The 22,061-nt window shown below is 41.5% G+C and overlaps 1 protein-coding gene across 2 annotated transcripts in view; it reads right to left on the reverse strand.

Annotated features, from left to right (window-relative positions):
• Cdh2 (cadherin 2) overlaps positions 1-22,061 on the reverse strand; it is a 220,601-nt gene that overhangs the window by 104,906 nt on the left and 93,634 nt on the right. Inside the window, exon 1 of one of the 2 annotated variants that reach the window (XM_087593546.1) lies at positions 4,788-4,978. The gene's annotated coding sequence lies outside the window, so the exon portion shown is untranslated. 2 annotated transcript variants of the gene reach the window in all.

A 22,061-nucleotide genomic window follows, 5' to 3' on the forward strand; every position in this document is an offset into this window, starting at 1 on the left:
ACCACAGGAGGGGTCCTCACGAGAAACTAACCTAGCTAAGCCTGGATCTGACTTCTCATCTTTAGAACTATGATAAATTTCTGTGATACAAGTACCAAGCCTGAGACATGGTTAAGACAACCCAAGCCCGTCAGGGACAATGAGATGCTTCAGCTTTTCAAACGCTAATAAATTTATTACTGACTTTACTTATAACCAGGCAAGCCAGCGCAGCCAGAACACTTTTAATTATCAAATATCTTTAAAGTGATGACTATTTCCCTAAAAAGGCAACTTATAATTTATTAAAAATATACAGCTGGTAATTTCTGAATCATTCATATTACACACGCTCGTGCAAATATATACATGTATGTGTATATATGTGAACATGGCTATGTGAATGTTCCATATGAAGATTTTCTCTCTGTGTGTAGATGCTCAAAGTCTTAAATTATATGGAAATACTTGATCAGAATGCAGAGGTTAGCTGGCCTGTCTCTGTCACAATTTCCATTTTGATCCTAAAAGTACTCCCAAAAGGCATTGGTGTTAAATGCTTTGTGCCACGGGGAAACCTTTGGAAGGCAGTGTAGAATTTGTTTTTATTAGAGACGGGGTCCTACTCTGTAGTCCTGGTTGGTCTAGACGAAGCTAGCCTTGGAATCACCGGTATCCTGTTACCTCTGCCTCTCAACAGATCTAGTCACAGGCATGGAAACTTTTAGTGAGGAGGCTTAGTGGGAGGATCTTGGTGTGTAAGGGCAACCCTGTGAAGGGATTCTAGAATCCCTTTCATCTTCTTCTAGTTTGTCTTCTGACCATGACATGAGCAGTTCCTCTCCGCAGGCTGCTCTCACTGTAACAGACTGTCCACGAGTCCCAGACACGGGACCATAAGAGAATGTGGCGATCTCAAACTGTGAGCTACGACATTCCTCTTTATGCCATTATCCCAGGCCTCTGTTACACTGACGGAGAACCACTGAGTCCTCTCTCTAGTCTCTCAATTTTCCATTGCCTTCTTGTGATTTCTGTTGTTGGTGAAACTGGATCAGTTATGCTACAGAATTTGCTCACATCTGGGTTTTGCTGATTGTAATTCTCTAACACCATACAGTATGAATTATGTGGTTCTTATCACCGAGAGACCTAAAAAGCTTGTTCATATCCTTTCCATTTCTGAAAGGCTTATATTATTTAAAGTGTGTGTGTGTGTGTGTGTGTGTGTGTGTGTGTGTGTGTTATGCATGTGTGAATGCAGGTGTTCATGGAGGCAAAAGAAGGCGATGGATGCCCTGGAGCTGAACTTACAGGGTTAGGAATTCCCTGATGTGGGTGCTAGGAACTGAACAGGGGTCCTCTGAAACGGCAGTATGTGCTTCTAACTGCCGGTCACCTCTCCAGCTCCAGGTTCTTCTAGCAGGGGACAGACGAATTCACAGGGACGCTGCTTAGCTTCATCACAAGGGTTTATTTAATAAGCTGACTTTCTTTTTTCAGTCATTTGTCTCACAGCCTAGATCCACGACCGCAACAAGAGGTGTAAAATGGTGATAAGCCCTGTAACCCCTCCACTCCTCCGCTATACATTTTAAAAGGAAGTTGCCTGTCTAAACATCCATTAGCCAGAAATATTGTCACTATTAAAAAGAAACAAAACAAGCACTTAATTCTTTTCCTTTTCAAATAATTCTCAAACTAGTGACCTTTTATTCTTCGCTGCAGTTACTGACCATGTGAATTTGCTGACCCTGGGCACCCCGGCCTGGCTTTCTAATGCCTGAGTAGGCTGGCAAGTGCTGACCGTCTCTTTTTCTGTCAGTACAAGATGACCTCATAGAAGTCTGACCCTGTTCTCAATGTCAGCCATTTCTTGGAGTCCTGGCACATTCTGGGAAGCTCTGAACAGACTGTGGGGATACTCCTACAATATATGTGGTCACTGTTTTCATCCATTTCCCTAAAGATAAACAAATCTATGTAATAAGTGCTTTGAAAATAAATTCATCTTGACATTTTGCATGCAAATTAAAAACTTCAATACGTTTGCTTCAGCACTTTGTTGTGACAGTTCGTCCTTCTACTTAAACCATTCTATGAATGGTTTATACAATAGAATATACCTGTGTGCCTGCACTTTGAGCATGCAGGGCCTCACACCACTTCAAGTGTGCTCTCCCTGCACATACAGTTATCGCCTATCCTTTTTGACAGCTGAATACTATCTCCTTAGATGACCGTGGTTTGTCTTAGTCATTGTACTTTACTAACAACCACAAGGAATGGTCTTGTGTTTTTGGAATAATTTTGTTACCTATTTCACACATTCTCCTCCATTCATATCTTCTTATGAAAAATTTAAAGTGGCTAAAATTATAAAAGATATAACTCAATAACATTCAGCTATTTGCCCACTAAGTGAGAAAGTTTTTCTAACAGGAAATGTGACTGACTTAACTAAATTAAACATTATTTATAATCTAATACATTCAACATTGAGTCAACAAACAGATGATGATTTTTGCCTATAATCTCCATTAGTTTTATAGCACACTACAGAAGAAAACTTATTTCCAGGCCTTATCTTTTTAACAGAAGCCCATAATGCTATAAGTCATACAATCAATATTGTACGACTGTGCTTATAATAGGAATATTAACCACATTCATTAACCACATTCACTCCTGAAGCAGGAGCTACAGGTGTAAGAACCTGCCGATTTTTAGTGACATAACATTAAGAGAAAAAGAAAAACAAAACACCCAGAACCACAGAAAGGGAAACCACATTTCATAGAAACTTAACAGGTCCCTAATTCTCTTTTAAAGTGTATTACAAACTCATTAAAAAAAAATCAGTTTTCCAAGCAGAGTGCTCAAGTCATTCCTGTGTTGATTTATTCTTTGAGAAATGCACATAGCCTTACAAAATTCCATTTGTTTCATTTAAAACTTTTTGAGAGGCAAATGAACATACTTAACATTACTTATACAGGGCAAGCAATGTTTATAGTACTTTGGGGACATCTTGACCACCAATCACTGTGTGAAGTGAAGTGCATCCTTAGGAGTAAAATACTTTCATGCAATAGCTGTTGGGTTAAAGAAAATAGTAAGGAGGGGCTCAACAACCGATAACCTAGGGACTGTGTTGACCAGACGCAGGAGGGACGCAGGTGGAGGACAAACCTCCTTCAGGTCTTCTCTGGGAAGATGCGGCCAGCTTTCCTCTCTGGAGTGAAGAAGAATGGCAGACTCTGGTGATGGTGATGTTTATGCTCCCTCGAGCCCACACTTCATCAGCTCTCTCCCGCCCATTACACAGAACACCCAAGGAGGTATTAACAGTTCCTCATAAAACTTTTCACTGGGACTTCTTTCTAACCTATGTGCAAAATTAATTATCAGCAGGAGTCCTACGGATTCAGGAAGTCCTAAGGTTCTGATCTAGGAATGAACAGCCGCAGGGTGTCTGCAGAGAGAAAGCCCCTTGGCTGGGACAATCTTGTAGGCATGATTGAGCGTGTCAAACATCACGTGTGCACTAACATGCTGAAGTTACACAGCCCCAAGGAGTACACAAAGGCACCCTAAGGTCATGCTTCAGTCAGTAGCAACTGAGTTTTTCTATAGTTTCTCCCTAAGTTACTGTGGCATAAGGGTGGCTTAGCATCTACAGCCTACAACTTTCAAAACCTACTAGCAGTGTAGAGAATTGCACATCAGGCCCAGTTTACTCTGCCAATGAGATGGGCTCAGACACAGGACAAGGTAATACAGTATTTATGACTTGCTTGAAAGGCGTTAACAACCAAAACATGTTAAAATATATGCTCTCTCTCATTTATTTCTCCAGACACGTCTGATGAGAAACATCTGGAAATTTCTTGAAACTATGAATTCTTTAAAGGAGACTGTGCTGGGGCTTGCAGGGTTTTTTTTTTTTTTCCTAAGAATTCGAAAAGGAACCCCATCTCGGAATGCAGTTTTTGGATAGAAATGATCTCTGTCAATTAGGCCAGGCTTCTTGACCCTTTTCCTTGTCCAGGATTGGAAAGTTACATTTTTCTGTAGCAGCCTGAGAGCATGGAGAGATGTGCAAGCTGTGATGACAAAGGAAATGGGATGGAAAAATCAGGGGGAAAGCAGGAAGGGTGGGAGGGAAATAGGAGGAAGAAGGAGACAGACAGAAAAAGGCAGAAGGCAGTCCTGATGCACAGGCTTGCAGTGTTAGCCACTTGTGAGGCTGGGCAGAGCAGTACAAGGTTAAGGCCTACATGGGCTGCAGAGTGAGTTCAACAGTGTACAGTGAAGCAAACCAAAATGTGCAAAGCGGGTGAAGGATCCATCAGATCCATCACAGTAAGTGGCAGGGCACTGACCTGGACTAGAATGTGCAAAGCCCTGGGCCTTGGGTTTGAATCTTAGGCAAGTGCACACACACACACACACACACACACACACACACACACACACACACACAGAAGGGGGAGAGAGAAGTGGGGACGGGGAGGGGGTATTTAAGAAAATGTTGTGGGAGAAACAAAATATTCAGAAATCTAAAGTACATTTCAAAGAAGTGCAAAATATAAAATAAACCAAGCATTCTCTTAAATTTAGAAGACATCATAGTTACTAGGGACTTAGAGCTACTTAAGTTCCTTTGTTTTAGGTATCACCTGGTTTCTCTTCCCTCTGCCACCCCAACCCCTCAGGACTCACTAAAACAATTCCAGTAAATTCATTATTCTTTCCTGAAAGTGAGGGACCCTCAACCTGGACCCCCAGCTTCATGAGAAACCTACCTGTCTCCTATCTCATCATGTGCTGTTCTCTGCAAGAACGAAAAGTTTCCAGCTACCTTCCAGGAGCCACGTGCCACGGTAAGATTTCTCACACCTAAGTATGTCTCAAATTCAGGTGTCGCGCTCAGAAAACTATAACTTCTCCGAGCCCACAACCCAGCTCACTGCTCACTGTAGTACTCCAGTGTCCTAGTTATAAAGAACCCCTCTTGGGAGCTATGCCAGAGCTTCAATCACCAAGGCGCTTTATCTCCCGTTGACACTTCATTGTTCTGCAAGCTGACAAGATCTAAGGCAGGGTCCCAATTCTATCAGGCTTCATGACTGATAAGAGCCAACTATGAGGCTCAGGGGCAGGTGGAGTAAGAAGAATGTGTGTTCAAACAGAATTTTAATTTTAAAAAAAGGATCTAAACTACCTCATGTTAAAATACTGTAGAGCGATGTGATAAATAAAACCACTTTTCAGAAGGACTGCTCTTTTGAACTATATGTGAATGTATATCGCAGCTTATCTCCTAATATAGAATAGGAATCGACTTTCGACATTTTCTAGACACTACCTCAGAGACCAAGAATTCAGGCCACACGGATGTGCCAGTCATTGCCAACCTCTAAGGATATCCAGGGTCACCAGCTATAGAATGGGCTTCTTGTCCTTCCACTTGTACAGACAGTAGCAGAAATACCGCACTGCCTTTTCCTCACTGCCCAACTCCCAACACTGAATTCTACAGAAGACCATGAGGAAGGATGGCTCAGAGGTCTAGAAACCCCAGTCACTTCCAGTTGCCAGGTAGTAGTGGGTGACCGAGGGGCACAGGACAGCAGCCTCCATTATTTAAAAGCAAATCAGACATAAGCACTGTGTGCACAGAGGAGATGGTTATTATCGCCAATGACAGGCATCAGTTTCGATGGAGAACACATGCGGGGCTACCTGATTATGACAGTCTTCCTTCTGTTCGGGCGACATCTAGAGTATGTTTGTTTCTAGGCCTCGCATGTAGATTGACATACTCGGTATTCCATAGCCACCATTTGAAAAGCATTGAGTTTAAAAACCTGTCTACCTTTAAAAAATATTATACAGAATTGTATAAGGTCATTTTATGTACGGACTTAAAATAATTTGCACATGTTTACCCCATTTCTCACCTGCACCGCTCTTTTCTCCTCCACTCCCATCAGCCCCTTGCATCCATTCTTGGACAGTCTTACTTCTACTATCCTAGTCCTACATGATTATAGGAGTGTGTGTGTGTGTGTGTGTGTGTGTGTGTGTGTGTGTGTGTGTGTGTGTGTATGTGTGTATGTGTGTGTGTATATGTGTGTATGTGTGTGTACATATGTGTGTGCATGTATATGTGTGTATGTGTATGTGTGTATATATGTGTGTGTATGTGTGTATGTATGTGTGTGTATATATGTGTGTGTATGTGTGTGTATATGTGTGTGTATGTGTATGCGTGTGTATGTGTGTATGTGTGTATGTGTGTATGTGTGTGCATGTGTGTGTACATATGCACAACAAAGCCATGTTTCTCATTATAAGACTGACTCAATTAGCATAATATAATTACATATAGTTCCACATACAAAAAGTTGTTCCTAAAATTTTTAATATTTTTCTGAACAACTATAACTCAACTGGTCTGAGCTGAAGTGTGCAATCCCTGTACACAAAGGACAAAGAAAACCCAAGCACAGTACTGCACTCAGTATAAAATGGTATGAATTAAAGCTAAGCATGAACACACGGGCACTTCGAGAGAGAAAACCGACCTGATCTTACTAAAGTACAACTCAGTCTCTAATCAGAGTCTGTCAGGCTTTCCAACCTTCAGAGCGATGGTTGCATCTAACAAAGGCTTTCCTGTTCCATGCATCAGGAATTTGCGAATAGCTCTCGATAGGGACGCATGGGACTGTATTGACAGTCCCCTCCTCCAAACAGAGCCCCTTTCACTTTTCAAAGGCAAAAGCTCCCCTTTCCTTACTGCCTGTCAAACAGACAAGCATGTAATTAAAGCCACTTTCCTAACTCTCTTCTGGGTTTAGATGCCACGGAGTACTTGACGGTAGGAATAATGATTCCTTTTCTAGTTAAACTGAATCCAAATTACAGAAGGGTAAGTTCTGCCAGGGAGTTGGGCAAAAATTATGAAAAATGTTTTATTGTCAGAATTTCAAATCCACAATCTGAGCACATTTAGCTTGCCCTTGTGGCATTTAAGTACAGACCTCGTCCTCCAGTGCGCATGGAGAAAGCAGGCAAAATTCATATAATACACAAATCCAGCTCAATTTTAAGTAAAAGCCTGAAAATAAGCTCATGGTAAAATTTAGTCTTTTTTCTTGGATCATTCTTCTCATAAACACCAAGTCTATGAAAATCAAACTTTGCCGAGTGGAGGGAAACAAATGTGGAAATGTTCTAACAGACAGCTGGGCTTTATCTACTCCCAGACAGCCCTGATAATCAGTAAGTCATAAAAATCCGCATAGACTCAAAGCAAATGTTTGCACACCCTTGATCAGTATAGAATATGTATTTTTTTGAGGTTCCAGGGCTTTGTTAGCTTTCGAGTAACATTGCATAATTTTAAATAGTTTTTATTGAGACATAATTCACATATCATAAAATCCATTCATTTATATTGTACAACCCAGTGTACCGCTGCACACTGTTTGAGAATCAATCCTTTGTCCAAAGAGAACTTCGCAACTGTTTGCACCGCCCCCCCCACCCCGTTTCCTATGGCCATCATCCAATCTCTGCTTCCCCACCCTATCTAGCCCCCCCCGTACACAGTGTACAAGTTTCTAGATATTTGCCAATTACATATTCTGCACATTTCTCATAAATGATCAAAGTCTAAAATCCTAACACATAGGTCAAAGAAATGTACCAAAGTACAATACTAGAAAAATATTTCTAGATAATTTAAAAGAAATTTACCAACATCTTAAAGTGGCCTTATCTGAGAAGCATAAAAGCCTAGTACAACATGTTCTAGTTCACTTTACAACATAAAATGGGCGCAAATAAATGAATGTCAGGAATTTCGACAAGCATAAACTGAGCATGCTACTGACACATGGCAATAGATATCAAAAAGCAAATACATTAATAAAGAAATGTGATAAAGCTAAATGTATAAATGTGCACCACTGTGGGTGGTAATTATTTCCATTCAGACTTATTACTGTCATTATGATAATTATTTCCATTCAGACTTATAACTGTCATCATATCAAATGCCTTGATGGACCAGCTCAGGCTTTTAATGAAAATAATCAGAGCCCAAGCAAGATGGGTACCATTACAGATGCGCTAAACCACAGGAATTGTTATCTGACACAAACTCAGCAGTCTAAAAGGGACATTTATTTATTAATGAGGATTATTTTGCATGTATGTATGATGTTTACACAGCGTTGTAAAAGTACACATTTGGAATCCACAAGTTGCGTCTGCAAAAGAATGCATAAAATAAATGAGGACTCTAGGAGTCTTTGTACAATTTACATTTCCAGTACTGTAGATAGTACCAAATAAAATAAAAGAGACAGTAATTGTAAAAAAAAAGTTAATATCTTCAAATATTTATTTTAAAATAAGAAAAGAGACTAAAAGGAAAATTTCACGATTTTTTACTTTCAACACTGGAATTGTAACATCTGTGAACTCAATCTTTTAGGATTACAATCTTATACAGTTTAGATGTTAGGAATTAGATGGGAGATTTGAGACTTAAGGGAGCTTTTGTTTATTTGTATTATGTTATTGGCAAGTTTATTATGCTACTGACCAGCAGTGATGAACTTCATTTCATGGATACATAATATTCCATTGAATGGATATACCATATTTCACATAACCATTCATAAATTGATGGCCATTAGAATTATTGCCAATTGATCACTTTTTAAATGCATGATTTCTTATGTATTTTGACATTCTTTGCCAAAGCCATTTAAACATTTTGACATATTCAAAGCTATTTAAAACTCTATCAGGCTCTGTAAAAGACTCCCCTGCTAAGGTAAAATAATTCATTTTCTGCTCCATGATTGTGGTCAAAGTTCTGAACATCCCTGGAAGCCCGATTTCAACATTCACGAGTAACATCTGTCATCTTATCTGACAATCAGTTTTCTCCTTTACGAAATGACAGATTGGCTATTTAAGATGAGATATAAGATGATCTGAGTTTATAGTTTTAAAAATATAGAAACCAATGCTTATAATTAAGAAAAAAGAATTATCTAAATAGGCTTAGTGAGGTCACAGATGTATCGTGATAACATTAAAGTTATCCCACAAGAAAGGAAACATTACGGAAGAACCTCATTCCTCTGCCCCTACTTGGAACTCTGCCAAAAAACTCCATCCAGAAATAGATGACAGAGGATGCAAGAGATGATTCTATACTGATTATCCTTCTGGGGAAAGTCTGTGATCCTCAAGCCTACCACACAGCATTCCAAACTTAGAAAGCCAAGGGTCAAAGGGAACATGGAAACCATCAAAGCTTCATGTTACACAGCTCAATGTTAATGTTAATTATACACACAAGGAGTGTTCCAGCAGCCTGAACATTAGGCAGTATGCACTTCTGAAGCTCAGCTAAGATTAAATCAGCAAACAGAGACACAGAGATAAATGTACACACACACACACACACACACACACACTCTCACACACACACACACACACATACACACACTCACAATATACTGTCAAACCAATTTTGAACATTGAGATGAAGCACACAGCTAAAAGTCCCTAACTAGTCTACAACTTAACATCAGGTTAAAATAAAATGTAGTCTCCTCTCACAGTAAGGATGCATCCACTCCAGTTTATGGGCAAACTGATACGCAGATGACCGAAACAGATTCATTGAGCCTTGTGGTACGATCTTGACACTGTGCTTGATTAAGAAAGATAATAAAAGCCGCTTTTACCCATCAGCAGATTTGGTAGGAAGTTTGTTCTTCAGAGGGCGTATGAGGAGTGCCCTCTAGGAAGAGCTGCAGACCCAGCAACTAACTCGTCTAGGAGAACAAGGGTCAGTGCTACTTCATTAACTTGTGGCTAATTTGGCACATCTTGATAGGCACCTGGCTGGGAAGACTAAGGTATGTCATTGCAGACCTGCTTAGTAACTATGAGAATCTTATATTAGGTACGGAAGGATGAGACATTTCCCATCATATAATCGAACATCTTCATTCTTTTTCTTCCATTGTTTGTAGAGGACAGGAAGGCATAGCCCAGAATTCTACCTTAATTCAGCATCCTGACCCTAAATTAAGCATATTTCTATTTAGCATTTAAACTTGAACCATTGCCAGAATTAAGTCCTGCCAACTGGTTAAGTAGGGTGGTTAAGTAGTCCTGACATAGTTTTCTTTTTAATTGTTTTCAAACTTCTGTACAGAGATTTGTACATTTCTTTCAAATAACAGTCTTCAGTTCTGGAAATCTGACTGGACCACAGTGCCTCTTTCTGTGCCTTCTCTTTATAGACTCTGTCTGCTATGCATCTTCAAAGTATCTGAGCCTCCCCTCTGAAAATCGCGTCTTATTCTTTAAGTAGAAAAGATGATCGTTTTAAAGTCCACTATCACCACTACTCAAAGAAATCAGATTTCATTTTTCCAACACTAGTCTTCTCACTTTGATTCTTTTAAAACACTAACTACATTTTAAAACATTTTTAAAGATTTATTTATTTTATGTATGTGAACACACAGTTGCTGTCTTCAGATACACCAGATATGGACATAGAATCTCATTACAGATGGTGGTGAGCCACCACGTGGTTGCCAGGAATTAACTTAGGTCTTCTGGAAGACCAGTCAGTGCTCTTAACTGTTAAGTCACCTCTCCAGTCCCCCTGCCCCCTTTTAACAATTTAAGCCCAAGTATTCTGAAGTAACAGACTTTGGGAAAACCAGTTCTACTCCATTTCCTGGGATATCTCACCACTGACACTTCTCCTCTGGGATTCTGAAAAACTGAAGGCAACATTTCATACATCATTCATGGGTTTCCTAGCACTGGCCTCCAGTTCTCTCAAGCTTGCACACTTGTATGTTTAGCATACACAATAATCATGAGCTGACCCACCTGGATGTCAGGAAGGCTTCGGATATATTACACGTGGCAGATAGATGTAGGCACAATAAATGACTGTGGACTGAATTTACTAAGGTAGGCACTTCAGCTGGTCTGCATTTATCTTACAGACTAGTTGCCTAACTAACTTCCCTGTTACCTTAAACTACTGTCAAGGGCAATGTCCCTCTGAGAACTCTAGACACAATATGACAAAAAATGTTCTCTAAAAGTGTAGAAGTCTGCTTTAACATGTCGGTATCTATCATGTCAGTGTCCACCCGGTGTCAGGCAGACAGAAGAGCATCACAAAAAGAAGAAACCAGGCAACAAACCAAACCAGACGGTAAACAAGCTGATTTTATAGAATCACGAGTAGGGTAGAAATTGAGATATGGTTTGTTAATGTTACCTGGAGACTGTCAAAACTGCAGACCAAGATGACTTAAACTAAATTAACTGGTATCTCACCCTCTCAACACAAATGACCTTGCTAAGAATAGACGTTACAGAGAACGTGTCTTCCGCCATTGTTCTGCCTGATAACCAGCACAACTATCACTGTTGCAATTTATAACTTTGCATCTATCTCATCTGAGCCATTTCATACCCATATGAAGTGGGTTTGTTTAACAATCCCTATTTTAACTGCTATGGTTCGAAGAAGCCAATGGAATTTAGTAAGGAATCAAGACAGGATTTGGACACAATCACGGACTCCAAGCCTCAAATCAGCAAGCCCCGACAGGAGTTAGAGGGAGGAACAGCGAGCCCAGCTGGAGCCCCTGAGAAAAGAACACTGCAAGCCTGTTCCCCTTCCTAGACACCGGCCTCCCTGTCTGACCACACAACCTTTGCAGGCGATCTCCTTGATCATCCAATTGCAGGGGGGAAGCCCCTGGACATGCTGAGCACTGTGAAGCCAAGTAGCTTAGTTCAAGCCCTCACGGAGTTTGTAGCCTTGGCAGAAACAGCAAGTCACAAGAAAGAGCTGGGTGGCTCAGCTAGAACGCCTGCCTAGCATCTGTGAAGCCCGGGGTTTCATCCTCTGCTCTGCTCAAACGAATCTGGTGACACACACTTGTAATCCCAGCACTTGGGAGGTGGAGACCAGAGGATCCGAAGTTCAAGATCCCTCCACACACAGTAAGTCAGACGCTACCCTGGGCTGTATGACACAGAGAGAAACAAGTGTGGCCAGGAAGGGAAGATAGGAGAATGTACCGAAGAACAGAAGGAAGCACCCTGGCCGCCTCCCCATCCCACCTTGAGCTACCCCGGCAGTAAGTGGATTCGGATCAGATTATGATGCTACTTTCTCGATTTATCATTATCCAGGAGACATTCTGTTTCTCAATTACGTCTTTTGCCTTCACGTTAGCCCACTCATTTCTAAAGCCCCAAGCATTAATTTGATTTCCCGCCAATAATCTGGAGAAAATGATTTGTGTTTCGGTTCTGCCTGCATGAGTCTTCCTCTGACAACTTGCAGAGAAAATGATGTGTAGCTCCCCCATTATCCCACAGTGGCCTTGGGGATTCTGTGCATCTTAGGGGGCAGGGTTATAGCTTTTCTGACAGATTTGGGAAACAGGAGGACAGGAATTTGGAACTGAAGAAATCTGTGGAACTCATTCTCTCCCAGGGTCTCTGCCAAATTGTGTTTCTGCTCCCCCTCACTGCTGCCTTTCCTCTGAGTAAGTGGAAGGAATAAAAGTATGCGTGTGCTCTTCCTGAAGAGACGGGCAAAAAAAAAAAATGGCTACTAAGCAAAAATGCAGGTGCACACACATCGGAAGGTCACTCTCTGTTCCTCGGAGACCTAGCAGGAAGTCAAGAAGGAAACCTGTGAGGGAGTGGAAGGAGAGGGACGGAGAAGGCAGGTGGGACGGACAATTTGTCTATCACTGTCACCATCCTAACAGCTGAGGACAGACAGCAGACATCCTCCTTCCTGTGGCTGCGTGAGCCTGGCTTCCCCTAACCAAGTCTTGTTTTCCCATTAGCCAGAAAGCAAGGAAAGAGCGACACCAATTTTATTGTGGATAATCAACAAACCACTGGCATTCTGACAAGCCGGTATGAATTCTTAACTGGCAGCCCAGGTGATTCTGTTTCTCGAGCCATTGAAGACAAACTCTGTCACTTAAAATTTTGTAGACTAGCCCATGTCCACTGTCCAAGTTCTTGACATTTCTTGAGCAATGCGTTCTATGATCTGCTCCCTTGCTCTTCCTTCTAATCTAACGCAGCGTCTTTTTGCATCAGCGATTAGACTATCAATGCTGGAGGTGGTGAGGACACACTGCTCATCTGTCTTTGCCACTCCCCTTACCGCAGCATCTACGCTTTCTGGGGTACTGTCGTTACCCCAGGCTATATGACTGAGTCTTGTCCATTTAACACAAAGAGCTGTTTCCCACCCTGGGAAACCATGCACCTGACCTTGCATCAGCCTCGTATAAGCACCGTATAAGCCTTCAGGAGTTCAGGAGTCTGGTGGCCTCGGCTTTATATTGGCTTTGTCCTCTTCCAAACCCATCTCCACTAAAACGGGATTCTTAATCTTGAAATTGCAACTGGCATGCGTCCTCTCCAAGCTCTCCTTGGTTTATTTGTATTAGTGCTTCACTGTCTTAGAGCTCCATCAAGTCTGGGACTCTGTCCTCTTTGTTTATTCCTGTTTTACACTAGAACTAGTGTAACAATGAGTCCAGATAACAAGTATCACACCTAAATTACAGAGACTACAAGCAAAACAATACCAATATTCCGTGAAATTGTCGCAACAACGGTGAAACGGAAGATTGTCCAAGCTCTGTGATACATTTATAAGAAAAACAATTAATAAAATCATCTTAAATAGTTGCCTACATACAAGAAAATGATTTCTGCTTCCTGTCATATTTAAAGGATATTGAAAGGTGAGTGGTACCACCATGCATGCAAAGTAATACCTATTTACGTCTATTCAAGAGCCCAAGCGCCCTAGTTCACATCACAAATGAAACTCATGACCTTGTATGTATGTAATTCAAACATCCAAACTCTGATGTGATATGATCCAAAACTTTTTGAGCACTGATGTAGATTCTTAGTAGATTTTCTTATTTTGGAACATTTTAGACAAGAATCTTCAAATTAGGGCCGCTCAATCAATCAGGCACATGTGATCCCTGGGAATCCTCCAAACTTTGAACTACTTCTATTCCCAGGCACTGTGCATATGGTATGCCCAACTATAAGTCCATAGTGCATGCAACTACACAGAGATGACCTCCTCCTCCTCCTCGCTGGTTGTTGGGGCTTGCTGGAAAGTAGCCCCTCCTTGCTGATGCTCTGGTCCTCTGGATAAACTGTCAATGATGTCACATAAATTATTTACATGGTGACACAGTAATTTTTTTCAAAAAGAATCTCATCATTTTGGAGAGGCACATGAGTCAAGGGCACTGTAAGAATACCAACGAGCTTCAGCATGCCTCTAATTTGGATTACATTCCTTTCAGCCCTCTAGTATAAACAAGTCTTCCCCCAAATAGCCCTATTAGTAAATGAAATATTTACTACATCAATAAAATCACCACAGAATTTGCTGACTACAAATGTTTTTAATGTAGTACCGCTCATTTCTCGGGTTTTTACTCCAGAGTCTTTGTCAAGGTTCACAGAACATGGAGGCCCCCTTCTTGTCCTATTGACATGCTTCAAAGTCCTATTTATAAAAGGTATCAATGTAAATACAAGATCTCTTAGTAGTATGCTTTTCTTTGAAATTTGGAAATCAAACGGTAGGAAAATGAAGATGCTGTTTTAATTTCTAGTTTTAAAACTGTTCCTTAAAGTTTTGACACTTTTTTCTTCTTGACATATGGAGGAGACTGTGACAGTAAGGGTAACCTTGATCTCTGTCACTTGTTTAAGGGACAGTGAAAGCATCTGTTTTGCTGAGACTGCTGTAGAAATCATTAGATGTAAGAAGCACTGTGTGTGATACACCTGGTCCATAGGAGGGCATATTTTCAAGAGAATGAGGAGTACTCGGGACATCAGGGGCTATCACAGTCTCTGGAGTAAGAAAACTGAGGGCCAAAGTCAGCTTGGCTTTCTACCAATCAGATGTCCTAAGGAGCCATTTATTTAATGTGTCCAAGGCTCAGTGACCTTCTCTGCACTAGAAGGCTAACAAACAGGGCTGCTCTGCTCCTGGAACTGCTGCTAGATTCAATGGGATAATGCAAAGTGAGCTTTGCACCATGGCTAGTCACTCACTCTCCGCTTGCTCCCCGCTGGATCAACTCCATTAGCACGTAGGGCTGTGCACAGGATGCAGGGGACTCTTGGAGACTTTACATTCTCTACTGGAATCTGTAAAATTGCTTTTTGGGGCTTATTCACATGATGATTTTTCAACTCAATAAGAATGTTTAATGGGCACATGCTCACGGGTACAAAATAGACAATACGGGAATGTTCTAACACTAGCTTAGCTTGCACCATGAGTCTCAGCAAACCGTTCGTAGCACTGCATTAACTCTCCAATTCTGTCTCCTTTGTTTGCTTTTACAATTATATAGGGCAAATATTAAGACAGTGGTTTTACTAGCTTTTTATTTTGCATGCATTTATATATTTGCATGTTAATATGCTATAATGTATATCCTAATTGAAAAAAAGGCTCTTTGGTGCCTCAGCTTTAAGAAACATATCTTTTAGGGTATGTGCTGATGAACTGACCAGAACTCTTTCATAAAACTACTCCCAAATAACTCCCCCAATCTCTGGCCTAGGAGAAAATTTAAGAACAAAGCATGAACTCTATGTCATGTCCCTTCACCATCACTTCCGCGCAGTCACCATTGACATAAGGGAAGGCTAAGAAGCCGGGGAGAACACCCATAAAGAAGGGGTGGGGGAGGGATTAGGGGAATGTTGGCCTGTAAACCGGGAAAGGGAATAACACTCGAAATGTAAATAAGAAATACTCAAGTTAAAAAAGAAAAGAAAAGAAAAGAAAAAAAAAGAAGAAGCCTGGGTGCTGTAATTTGCAGTAAATACAACAGTAGTAATAAATGTTCACTTCACCTTTCCGGATTGCTCTCTATGCCGGCTGCTGTTTAAGACTCAGATGCCCATGGGAACCAAAGAGTGAGCATAGGAACACACTAGTTGTGATCTTTGGAGTAATCAATAAGTGCGTTACATCAGACACTGGCACACATTCCAAAAGGAAAATGCTGAAAATTAACATGGGAACATATTACCGTATGAGACACTAAGACAATACTTAAAGAAGCCCTTTAATAGTAGAAACCAGCAGTTGTAGAAACAATGCAGCATTCTTGCTTGCATCGGGGCCAAAAAATATGGAAATATCATTACTTTTAAACTCGAAACACACTCCAAAACTCGACTGAAAAATTTATACAGATCCAAATGAAAGAGAATGGCATGGACCAATAACATTTATTTTCTGCCTAAAAGGTGGAAACGTTGCAAAATTCAAGACACCAAGACAAATCTGTGGCTACTACAAGAAAAGCGGTGTTCAGTCAAGTTCAAGACTGATTGCCCTCTGCTGGGGTGCCCCAGAGCAGAACACGGGCTCCAGCTCAGAGGTTATCGACCTTCCTAATGCTGTGATCCTTTAATACAGTTCCTCAGGCTGAGCTGACCCCAAAACAGAAATTCTTTCATTGCTATCTCATATCTGCAATTTTGTTAGTTATGATTCATGATGTAACTATCTGATACATAATCTCCAAAGGGGTCACGACCCACAGGTTGGGAACCAATGCTGTAGCAGGAGACCAGTATCCATAAGTAGACGTTCGGCCGCCATGCAAAAATTTTCTCCTTCAACAACATTCTTTTTGCTTTTCCAGAACACAAAAGAGTTCAAAGTTAAAATAACACAGTGTACCTGTTTAAGACTATTCCATGCTCCAGAACTTTCTAGACAAACTGAAAAGGTTCTCCAAAGTGGAGAGAGCTTTCCAGATCACCTATTTAAGCAGCCTATCATAAGCACTATACAAACACTAAATGCATGTGTGGAAAGTCACAAATACACAAATGGAGACCTTTCAATCTTCGCATTGCGAACTGAAAAGGAGAATCGAAACTTCAGGATGAGGGAGGTGGAGTGCTGGGGAAGAACTAAAATGGGGTTGGAAGTTGGGATGCAGAAGTAGAGATAAGGTGACTAAGTAGGAGTCTGAGGTGAGGAATGAAAGACTATCTGACTTCAAGAAAGTATCAGCTCAGAAGCACAGCAGGGAGCCCCTTCCTTATCCAACCTGCTGGCCTGACTCCTCCCCTGTACTCTTCTAGTCTGCTCACCCTAAAGTTTGCCAACCAATGAGCTGTTCTTTCAAGCCTCGGAGCATTGACACATTCAGTTCTTGTATCTGAAAAGCCCCGTTTTTGTTGAGAAGGACTTACTTTAGCTTTCAAGACCTTAGAGAAACATTGGCATACGTTGACATGCATGCACAGATGGGAAACTTGCTGCACCCTTCCCCCAAAGCAGTTCAATCCCAGGCTTCTCTGCATCCAAGTCATGCCCCTCCCTCTCCACTGTGAAGGGCTTCCTTCAGAAAGATTTAACCAGTGCATTCCTGAGCCCAGAGAAAGGGCTTTTTCTCTGGGTGTTAATGACATCATTCTCAAATCAGGACACCCTACCATGAGCTGTGATTATGAGATTACCTCGCTACATAGTGAACCTTCAGAAAGTTTTCTAATTTCTCTCTCCAGCTAGCAAATTAGTAAGTGTTCAATAAATATTTCCCAAATAAAACAGTAAAATACTTAACTCTTTAAATTGTTTATGTTTCCTTCTTATGCTTATCACAGCTTTTCAAAACCTAGCTATCCACCTAAATAGGCTGGATGACCGAAATTTCTCTTACCTTCCTCCAGGTTACCCAAATCTCTTCTGTCTGGTCATTTCTTCTACTTCCTTACTTCGGTCTCTTCACTAATCCTTTTAAAAAATGGCACCCTCTGGGTAAAGGTTCATGAGCAAAATAAGCTTGTGACAAACCCTGGAGAGGACAACTTACATTTCATCTTGGCTCTTGTCTTCAGTGACAATGCATGTATGTCAATGTATATGACTCCAGTTATTTTTTCTGTAGTTGTATATTTTTCCTTGATGAATAAAAAATTATTCAGGGTGGGGTGGGGACATCCTAGTGGAGACAGAGGTTGGAGAGGAGGCATGGGATGTGGAACAGTAGGAGGATGGACTGGGAGGGGAATAAAAGCTTGAGTGTAAAAAATTTTTAAAAAATTTAAATTAAAAAAGATTATAGTTAAATCCCATAATCCAGTTGAATAATTTTTCCATTGTGAAATATATTTTCTTTTTAAATAAAACAAAGGAAAAGGGAAGAAAAGGCATTATGTGGTCAGGGGTCAAAGATGGTGAAGATCCCCTTCTGTTCTGGGGTTTGAAACCCAACAGCTACTGTCACATTGGTAGCAAGAAGGCACATTCTTGAGAAGGAGCAGGCATGTCAAAAGAAACTGTTCTGAACTACACTGTCCCTGTCCTAGAGTGGCCAATGATGGGAAAAGTACTTTATTCAAGTACTTTGTATTAGCCAGCCAGCCTCTTGTTGCCATGACAAACACTGGAGAGGCAAAGTTAATGTGAAGAATGTCTCACTGTGGCTCATGGGTTTCAGGTTTCAGTCCACAGTTGGCTGCTTCACTGCTGCATGCCTAAGGGGAGGAAGAACACCAGGATGAACAGGGCTCAGTGAAGCACATCTGCTCACCTCAGTGGGAGGAACTCAGTGGGAGGAAGAGAGAAGAGAAAGGCGAGGACCAGGGGCAAGGTGCACTGAGAGGCACACATCTAGTGACCTACCTTCTCCAAATGGTGCCTACTCCCTAAAGAGTACCAACTCCCAAAATACTACTACCATCTGGAGAAGAGACTAGGCAAGCGAAATGGGGCTGGGGTTGGGGGGCACTTTCTCTTCAAGCCTGACACATACAGAGTAGGTGGCCTTTTATGATATTGAATTCTTTTCAAAGTGAAAAACAAAACGAAACAAAACAAACAAACACACAAAAAACCCACATCATGTGGCTACGGGAACTTAATTGATTCGTTTAAAAATGTTCTCATGATGAGGCAAGAACTTCAGGAGCTTGATAGTTCTGTCAGTCCTGGTAGGCAGCTTGCTTCAGGGGTCCCAATCGCTGCCCTATGCTTGCTAGACTGACACTTGCCTGGGTCTCACTTGAAGAGTGGAGACCCAAACTCAGATTCTCATACTTGCAGGGCAAGCATTTAATCCGCTGAGCCTTCCCACCAAGCCCAAGAGCTTCTAAGACAACCTAGGTATCAAGAACAGCTTTCAAATAGATATTTTATAATAACAAGGATTCCTGTATAAACAGGTCGTTTTGACTTTCTTCACCAACAAGTTAATGTGTAGCTATTGTAAGTCTGTGAGTTTGAAGATCATCTACAGAAGTAGATTCCATCCATTACACGAATAAAGCACCATGTTAACTACACTATATTTCCTATGATGTATATGAATGCTCTAGATGGAGGAAATTTTCTTGGCCCTACAGAGAGCTCTTAAGACTGCTGAGCAAGGATTACAGCGCATTCATAACATTTATCTTTTGCTGCGCTACAAAGATTATCATTGGTTGATAAGGGCCAGGTGGCTTCTAAACCGTAGATATAACTTAGTATGAAAGTAACGAAATGCGATTAAATAATGCTTGTCGAAGGTGAAATATTTTCCAAAGGGTACTTGGATTAAAATACACACCACAAGGGCTGGGGAGATGATTCAGTGCATAAAACCACTTGGTTTTGAAGAACGATGACTTGAATTAAAAACCATCAAGACTCATGTGAAGAATACCTAAAGACCAAAGCTGGGCATGGCTGATGGCACATGGAGTCTCTGCGTGGAGGGAGGGGACAAGATCTGAAGAGCCTGATGGCCAGTGAACCTAAATTAGTAAGGCAAGCTGACTGTTTGGCAAGTGACAGTGCACAAAGCATTAAAATGGAGAATAACAGAGGACAGATACCTGATCGCCTGTCCTGGTCTCCACATTGCATGGTGTACCTGCTCACACATCCATATACATACATCATGTGCACACACACCCCCCCCCCACACAGCCCAATACATATCATATACCCCCACTACACACATACACATCACACCACACACATACACACACACACACACACACACACACACACACACACACCCATCCCACCCCACATAGCACAAGCAGATAAGGAAACGAGTGTCTTTCCCCCATCTTCTCTTCAACACCATCGTTTTTCAGAGTCAGCTCATCAAGACATGAGGTTCCTAGCCACGTTCTGCAGCTAACACCAGGCTAATCCACACATTCTCTACTTAGCGAGAGGGTCAGATCCAAGGAGGCGTTTCTTGGACCTAAGATGGCGATGATAATCTCTATATTAGGGATGATAATCTTTATATTAGGGACTCTGCTATTTCTTCACTTGAGACATTATTATGTTGTAGACTGGGAGAGTATGTCAAGTTATTAAGTATCTTTGCCACACCAGAGATTTAAATAAGCACCTCTACAACTTAGATTTTTCTGGTGCAAATTACTCAGAGATTCACAGACCCATTCTCATCACCTCATTAATCCTGTGTTATAACAGCAGGTAAAAGAGTGCAGCGTGCATGTTGCTTTATGGCCACACAGCTGCTCTGTAAATGGTCGTTGTTGTAATTGTACTCAAAGCTTTACTTTCTTGCATATACCGATACCTTTTTATCTTTTTTTTTTTAATTATTTCATTTTGGAAAGAGAGTGTCTATAGCTCAGTGTAGAGTAAGTGCTTAGCTTAGGAAAAGCCCTGGGCCCAATCCCTAGTACTAAACAAAGGATTATTTAGGCTACAAAAAAAGAGAGGCAGTAAATTATGATTAATTTCCAGTGCTACGAGTTCATCTCACCTTTTATGGGGAGTACTTCAGAAACAGTGTAAGTCTGCACTGCACCAACTGAAAGGGTTTTTCCCCCTCCCCAGTTTATGACCACAGGGTTAGGATTAGTTGAGCCTCACAGTAAACTAATCTAATGGCATCTAAAAATAGCTGTGTGCAGTCTAGAAGCGAAAAAGGAATTCCTGCCGATATAGCAGAAAAGAATGCTGATATTAAATGTTCTGTGTGTGGACTTCCTAGGGGAGAAGACCCGGTGAAACACGCGTGTTGCTGTTGATCTGTTTGCAGAGCTGGTGCCTCAATTAGCTACTGGAGACCTGGAGAGCGTAATTAAGTAACTAAAGATAACACCCCCCAAGAAACCCATTTCTAGCATCAGGGCCTAGGTGGCTGTAGTATCATGCCGGAACTTCGGGTTTTATTGTCCCAGCCTACCCCATGCTAGAGGTACTAATGAAAAGACAAATGAAGTCACCGGGCAATAAAAGACCAGGAAGAAAAGGAGACCTTGGATGTAAAGGAGCGTGGTGATCTACGGCTGATAATGGAAAAAAGATGGATGCTACTCGGCTGGACGGGATACAGCAAGAAAGACTAGGGCTACTCCACACACAACCAGAAAACGCGCTGCTTAGTGAGTGCTAGAAATGGTCCTTTTACAGCTTGGGAAACTCGGGATCTAAAGACATTTACACAGCCACAAATGCTGAACAAACACTCAGATGATCTTCATTGGAAGGTGATGCCAAGTCCCCACCCTGTGCTGATTTGATTTCAAATCTTTCTGTGTTGTCGTCACTACAGAAAGAATGAAAACTATTAAAGTCATATGCGAACATAAACACAACTGCAGTCAAATTAAACCGTGCTGGATGAGGAGTCTGGAAACAGGCAGTGTCCAGCAGTCAGTGTTAGTGGCAGCCCTAGGTTCGGTACTGGAAAACTCCTTTCTCTCCTGTGGCTCTGAGCAGCCCCTCACACTCTCGTGGCTCCCAGGGACTGATGGCATTCAGACTTCTGTCCCTGCCTTGCTGAGTTCAGCAATGAGCAGATTTGCTGAGGACAGAAAGCCACGCTCAGCTTCACTCACATTCTGAGGCCTGCCCGGGGTCACCAGTGAGTAAATCAGCCATGATGACTTTTGTCTGGCAAATCTGAATAATG

This window comes from Rattus norvegicus, chromosome 18, assembly GCF_021556685.1.
Source record: "Rattus norvegicus strain SHRSP/BbbUtx chromosome 18, alternate assembly SHRSP_T2T, whole genome shotgun sequence".
NCBI classification, from domain to species: Eukaryota; Metazoa; Chordata; class Mammalia; order Rodentia; family Muridae; genus Rattus; species Rattus norvegicus.